This window comes from Puma concolor, chromosome C1, assembly GCF_028749965.1.
Source record: "Puma concolor isolate L17-30 chromosome C1, mPumCon1.1.hap2, whole genome shotgun sequence".
NCBI lineage: Eukaryota > Metazoa > Chordata > Mammalia > Carnivora > Felidae > Puma > Puma concolor.
The window spans coordinates 165,290,731-165,298,114 of record NC_141674.1 but is presented as its reverse complement, the minus strand read 5'-3'; the positions used below and the strand labels follow the sequence as shown (position 1 = coordinate 165,298,114).

General features: G+C 41.7%; 1 protein-coding gene across 3 annotated transcripts in view; it reads left to right on the top strand.

The window, feature by feature from the left end:
• Window positions 1-203: 203 nt before the first annotated feature.
• LNPK (lunapark, ER junction formation factor) overlaps window positions 204-7,384 on the top strand; it is a 76,433-nt gene continuing 69,252 nt past the window's right edge. For 2 of the 3 annotated variants that reach the window (XM_025934954.2, XM_086718937.1), the window contains exon 1: window positions 666-797. The gene's annotated coding sequence lies outside the window, so the exon portion shown is untranslated. Of the gene's footprint in view, window positions 461-665; window positions 798-7,384 lie in introns of those variants that run through there. The other variant, XM_086718936.1, reaches the window with a different exon arrangement.

The window sequence follows — 7,384 nt, the reverse complement described above, 5'->3', positions numbered from 1 at the left end:
TCACGACCTGTGAAGGGAGTAACCTGGAGGTAAGAGTTTTGAAATAGAAAACTCAGCTTCTGCCATACATGGGTTTGAAATCAACATCATGTGGCATTTGCAGCTCACCACACACGGGTGAGGTAAGCGTCCTGTCATCAAATGACCCTTTTTGACGTCCATGGGTGATAAGAGCCCCAAGCACTCCTGGAGTCTAGGCTGAATTTTCCCCACTGGCTTGGGAACTGGCCTCTTCTCAGCACTCGCACTGCTGCCGGCTGGATGACAGCTGATCTGGGACTCCTCAAGGCGGAGTCCTTTCCAGACACAGCCGTCTCCACCCTCAACCGCACTCGTCTCCCTCGCGGCCGGTCTAGGACCACCAGGACCAATTTCGGGGTTCTCCTTCTCCAGTGAGACTCGGCAGAACAGGCTTCAAGAGAATCGGGGGCAGAGGACGAGTAAGAAGTAACCGCTATTGGTAAGACTCATAATAAATGGCAGTATACCCCTGAGACACGACGAGGAGCACCCCGCTTAGCCGCGGAAGCGACAGGGACAGGAGGCCCCCGGCCAACGGCCGGACTGGCCCGCCCCAACTGTCCGCTCTGGTCACAGTCACGTGACCGGGGAGCGGCGCGCGCCGGCCGCGGCGCCGATTGGCCGGCGGCGGAAGCGCGGGGTTTGATGGGAAGGAGTTGGCCGGGCCCATCGCTCTGTCAGTGGCGGCTGCTGCCTGCTCGGGAGGCAGGCTGCGCGGTGGCCGCCGAAGCTGGCAGACGTGGACACAGGCGCCGGGCTTTGCCCGCTTCTTGCAGGTAGAACGCTTAAAATGAAGGCAACTGGGGGTGGCGGGCTCGGCAAAGGGGAAGCGCGCCGAGCTTTTCCCTGGGAGATACGCTCCCGGTTCCCCCGCTTGCGTCTCCCAGGCGCCCCCGCCTCATGCCAAGTGGCCTAAGAGCTCTGCGGCGGCGGCTAGTCAAACTCCCGCCGGGCTGCGCGCTAACCAACATCGCCTCCTGCTCCTCTTGATTTCCCAGCCAAGTGGCAGGGCTGACTCTGGAGTGCTAGAGACCCCTTCCCCCCACCTATCCCCGCGAAGGGGAGGCGGTTTACCCGCCTTGTTCTCAGATTCCGGTGTGGGTGTCTGGGTTGAGCTGAGCATCGGCTCTTTGGCCCGCCTCTGTCGAGACGAAGGGTCCGAAGGTTCTACCCTAAGCTAAGCTGTCGCCTTGAGTGTTCTCTGTCTCGTTTTTTTTTCCCTGAGTTGTGCGGAGGCGCCACGAATTGGACAGATTGGGAGGGACCGAAAACTGTCAGTGTCATGCTGCTCGGCCCAGCCATGTGGGCGTGGATTGTGTGCTGCTTAGAGAAGCCTCTCTACAACCGTTGTCCTTATTTGAGGGACGGTGGGCGGTGTAAGGCTGGAGGGCAGGGAGAGGTTGCGTAGGTGTCTTGGGCGCAGCGGGAGGAGAAGAGCAAATCTAAACTACATCCATAGTTTATTTCTTGGGGTGCCTGGTTGGGCGGAGGCTGCGACTCTTGATCTCGAGGTTATGGGTTTGGGCCCCGCATTGAGTGTGGGGATTACTTAAAAATAAACTGTTTAAAGAAAATAGTTTAATTTTTTTAATAGTGGGTACGGGTATTGAGAGTTGTGATTGGTGAACTCAGTTTTGCTGATGGTGCCCTCACAGTAATAAAACTGGTGACTCATTGAATTTTCCATGTTCTGCTTTTTTCCCAGTTGGCTTCTGGTTTGTGTCAATTGTTTTCTCCTTTTTCTCTGGCTTGGGTGTCACCGTTGACAGAAATGACCCTGTTCACAGCAGTGTGTGTGCATCTGAGTGAGCTTGGCTTCAGGCATATGTTCAAACTGGCAGGGAATGCTAATCTCTTGTTCTCAGCAGCCCTCATAGTTCCATTTTAGGAGGAAGTTGATTTTGAACACGTTTTTAAAAACAAGAATGGTGCCTTTAAAATTAGAATTTTAAGTTTCTCTGTCATCTACTAAGATCAGTCCAACACTGTTAATAAAGTTACATGGTGATTATATATTAACTTGAGAGAGAATGTAAGAAAAGAAGTCCTATGACTGTCAAACAGGTATGATTTAATATCAGAAACCTTTCCATATTAAATATAGTCACTTCTTGGAAGTTAGTTCAAAATGAACATCAACTTACCATGAACACCAGAATTAATCAACGTGTAGTAAAGTTACTTTTAGAGGTGTACCTCTTTTCAGTAATTTTATTTTTGAGCAATAAATGTGGTGGTTTGGTATATTTCAGAATTGCCTTTAGCTAGGATATTGGAAAGTTAGAGTTCTAGAACAAATCACTCTTTTTTTTTTTAATTTTTTTATTTTTTTTAATTTTTTTTTCAACGTTTTTATTTATTTTTTTGGGACAGAGAGAGACAGAGCATGAACGGGGGAGGGGCAGAGAGAGAGGGAGACACAGAATCGGAAACAGGCTCCAGGCTCTGAGTCATCAGCCCAGAGCCCGACGCGGGGCTTGAACTCCCAAACCGCAAGATCGTGACCTGGCTGAAGTCGGACGCTTAACCGACTGCGCCACCCAGGCGCCCCGAGAACAAATCACTCTTAAGCTTAAACTGAATAGTACAAATAGAGGTACTGTTGATGGTGACTGAATAGTTTCCACTTAGGTTTGGAAGTTGATAAATATAAAAGTTAACTTGCTTTGCTGTTAAAGGCCTGCAAGATTATTTTAATGGAAGAACCTGCAGGATATGTTGTTTTATTTTTTTAATGTTAAAGTAAATGGGAGCAAAACATTTTCAGTTAAAATACAAACTGTAACTTATTTTTCCCATTTTAAAATTATGAAAACAGATACTTTATGAGTTTAGAAAGAAAGGTGTTTGTATGAGGAGTATTGCTTTCTGATAATAGTAATAATAGTGGCTACAGTTTATTATGTGCACACTAGTTGGACACTGTGTCAGGTGATACATAATTTCATTTAATTCATACAATAATTCTGTAAAGTGTAGATAGCTTCACCACTCTACAGATGTGGAAACTGAGGTTTAGAGAGTTTAATTTACCTAAGATCACATTGCTAGTATGTGGTTGAGCCATATTTTGAATCCAGATCTTTTTTACTCCTTTATTTTTTTCATTTTATTTAAAAAATTTTTTTGAAATGCTTATTTATTTTTAGGAGAGAGAATGCCAGTGGGGAGAGGCAGAGAGAGGGGGACATAGGATCTCAAGAAGGCTCGATGCTGACAGCAGCAAGCCCAATGCGGGACTCTAACTTACAAACTAAGAGATCATGACCTGAGCCAAAGTTGGTCACTCAATCAACTGAGCCACCCAGGCACCCTTCCATTATTTAAAATAATTAATTAATTATTTTTGGGGGGAGGGGGAGAGGAGCAGAGAGAGAGGGAGAGGGAGAGGGACAGGGAGAGGGAGAGAGAGAATCCTAAGCAGGCTTCATGTTCAGCGCAGAGCCCTAGCAGGGGTCGATTCTGTGACCCTGGGATCATGATCTGAGCTGAAATTATGAGTTAGATGCTCAATTTACTGAGCCACGCCCCTACTCCATTATTTTAATATGACTTGAAGTAAGCTGAGAATTTAAGAATGACATGACCCAGGATTTTAAATTCTGACCCCCAAACCTAAGTGTGAATATCAGTTAACATTGAACATTCAAAACATTGAAATAATATGGTGGGCATAATTACTTACTGAAAAACACATTAGATGCATCCAGCTCTTAAGGTCATGTCAGGTTCCACTGTGATATCAGAGTGGAAAGAGACCGTGCACATTTATGGAAGAGTTCTTGGGGACAAGCCACTTGAGATTGAGCCATCTGTCCACTCAAGGGCAAACATTGATTTATGCTTCTGAAAGAAATGGTAGTTATTTGCTTCCCATGTATTTTCCATTTGTTGGAAGAGATGGATTAGGAAATAGCAATGACCACAGCAGTAAAAACAATTTATATTGAGGAATTATTTATGTGTTAGACACTGCTGTAAATGCTTTAGAATGCATTGTGTCATTCAAGCCGTTCAACATTAAAAAAATTTTTTTTAATGTTTATTTTTGAGAGAGAGCGCGTGTGTGCACGCACAAGTTGGGGAGGGGCAGAGAGAGAGGGGGAGACACAGAATTCGAAGCAGGCTCCATGTTCTGAGCTGTCAGCACAGAGCCGGATGTGGTGCTTGAACCCACAAACCGTGAGATTATGACCTGAGCTGAGCCAAAGTTGGTCGCTTAACCGGCTGAGCCACCCAGGTGCCCCAAGCCTTTCAACATTTAAAGAGGGTCCTTAACTCTCCCTCTTTTCCAGATGAAGATACTGAGTAACTGAGACATTAAATAGCTTATTTGCCCAAGGTTTCATAGTAAGTAATGGGCTACAGGAATTGGAGTATGGCAAGGAGGGAAAAAGAGTTGGAAAACAGAAGAGGTATGAAACGAAAGCTATAAAGAGTTGATTTACTTAATTTTGTTATGCTTTCATATCTGATGGAAAGTACTCCATTAGTTGTGTATTATAGCAAATCATTTTTTTTTATTTTAAATTTTTTATGTTTTTATTTTATTTTTGAGAGGGAGACAGAGTGTGAGCAGGGGGAGGGGCAGAGAGAGAGACAGAATCTGAAGCAGGATCCAGCCTCTGAGCTGTCAGCACAGAGCCTGATGCAGGGCTTGAACTCACAGACTATGAGATTATGTGAGCTGAACTGAAGTCCCACGCTTAACCAGCTGAGCCACCAAGGTGCCCCATAGTAAATCAGCTTCTTAAACAATACTGGAATTTGATAGGAAAATTGCTGGAACAATGAGGGTTGACTCATTCTTTGATTATGACCCTGAAAGCAGGGATATGACATTTAATGACTATTTACCATAATGTTGTTTTCGAGGACAAATTCTAAAGCAGAATACTCTGCTTCAGAAATCTCATAGTTTAGGGGCGCCTGGGTGGCGCAGTCGGTTAAGCGTCCGACTTCAGCCAGGTCACGATCTCGCGGTCCGTGAGTTCGAGCCCCGCGTCGGGCTCTGGGCTGATGGCTCAGAGCCTGGAGCCTGTTTCCGATTCTGTGTCTCCCTCTCTCTCTGCCCCTCCCCCGTTCGTGCTCTGTCTCTCTCTGTCCCAAAAAAAATAAATAAACGTTGAAAAAAAAATTAAAAAAAAAGAAATCTCATAGTTTATTTCATTAACACCATAACAGTTCTCCAAGCAAATAATTGATATTAATTGCAACATTATGCACATATTTCATATTATGCTTACTTAAAAAGTGATATTCAGTAAAAAAGTAAAAGCAGTGCTTGCAGACTCCTAGTATCAGTTCTGCCCCTAACTAGAGCTAGCTGCCAAAATGATCTGGCAAATCATTTAGCTTCTCTTCCATGCAGATTTAAACATTCAGATTTAATCAGATGTGGGCTACAATGATCCACTGTACCAACACTGTCTCTTGTGTTTATAACTTACTTTCCACTTCAGTAGCTCTGTTTACCAGCTATTTGAGAATGTCAGAGGTGCTTTCATATATTTTATGTATAAATATTCCAATCTAATTTATATAAAGCAGACTTTATTTCTGATTTCGTGTTACTGGGAATAACTAGTTTCTTCATAAAAAGCCAAAACTAAAATGCTGTGTCTGGCTCTGCTACTTAGTATTTTTGGGACCAAATTACTTTACTTCCCTAGCCTCAGTTTCCAACATTTGTAAAATGGGATGATAGTAGTATCTAAATAATAAAAGTCATGTAAGGCGTTTGTTTTAGGGTTTCCTAGAGAAATAGCAGTACTTACCAAATATTTAATTGGTATCTTTATTGTTGTCATTACTTTCTTTTTCAATGTTATTTTAAAGAATTATTTATTTTTAAGTAAACCCTACCCCCAACATGGGGCTCAAACTCATGACCCCAAGATCAGGAGTCCCATGCTCTACCAACTGAGCCAGCAGACACCCCTGATTACTTTTAAGTATTAAAAATCCTGACTTGTGATGGCTACAAACTTAACTTGGAGGCATATAATTGTTAGAAACCAAAACGTGTAGACCAGTTGTGTGCAAAACTCTGTGCTTGACAGCATACAATTAATTCCCGAATAGTAGAGAATTACTATATACTTTGAAAATACCAAGTTAAGTGGCTCATGTAAATCCACCCCCACCCCATCACCTTTCTTAGTATTTTTAGCATCTTCAGAAGATTTTGAGATCTATTTAATGTTTTAACTGAGAAATTTATACTTTTATTCATTAAAGTTCCAGGATTTCCTAAAACTGCACTTTAGAAATTTGAATACTTAGTTAATATTGAAGGATTAATAATATTTAGGTTGCAACTTAAATGTGGCGGATAACATTCATTATATTTATAAACACCAGAAAATTTCAGGACAGATTATTGGTATATCTGGTACTAGAAATCGCTTTGTAAGTGAAAGTATTTCATAATTAGGCTCTTTGTTACTTCTCTACCCAAGAAAGTCCAAGATGGGTATGCCTTGTGCTAATTCCAGCCTATAAATAGTGTCGCAGAGTGAGTGTATTTACTTGGTACTGGTATTATTTTGTGATTACATTAATGGTTTTAAAAAATGTAAGAATTATGGCCTAACTTTTTTTGTGTGTGGAAATGAAGTAGTTTTATACATTGGCAGTATATAACTACACCTGGTAAAAGTGTGTAAATTTGAAAGTATGTTTTTACTCTTTCAACTTAAAAAGAGTAAAAACTTATATAATTATTGACTGGTAAATTGATTTAGAACCTAAGATTGCTGATACATTTTTATCCATATGGTAATATTATAATACATTTGAGAATACTAGAAAAATGACTGAAATAAAGACATTAGATATACACTAACTGACATGAAGGTCAACTGACTTGAGGGACTTAGACCCAGTTTCAGAGAGAAATGTTTATTTGGGTGTTGGAACAGTAGTGAACAGACCAGAAGTCTGAAGATAGAGTGGTTTTGAATCATGTGTCTTCTGAGCTATTGGGAAAATTGCTGAATGTCTTTTCACTTAATTTTCTTATCTGTAAAATGGTAGTAAGGAAGGCTATCCTGTGAAAAGTGGTGGTATAGTAAGTCTAGTTTACAGAAAATAAAATTAAAGCTCCAGAAGCAATAAATGATTTGCTCAAGGTCACAGGTAGTTCTGTAATCCTTATTTTCTTATTCAAAATCCAGTTGGCTTTCTGTTATTACTTGTAAAATAATGTTATGCTAAACATTCTAAAATGCTAATTCCAAATAACTAGTTTAGTTGGTAGATAGCTGAATGATAGAGATTTTGTATTTAAGCGTGTGGAATGAAAGTAGTTTAATAAAACTTTTCTTACAACATTAGGGGATCTACTGTAAACAACAGCAAA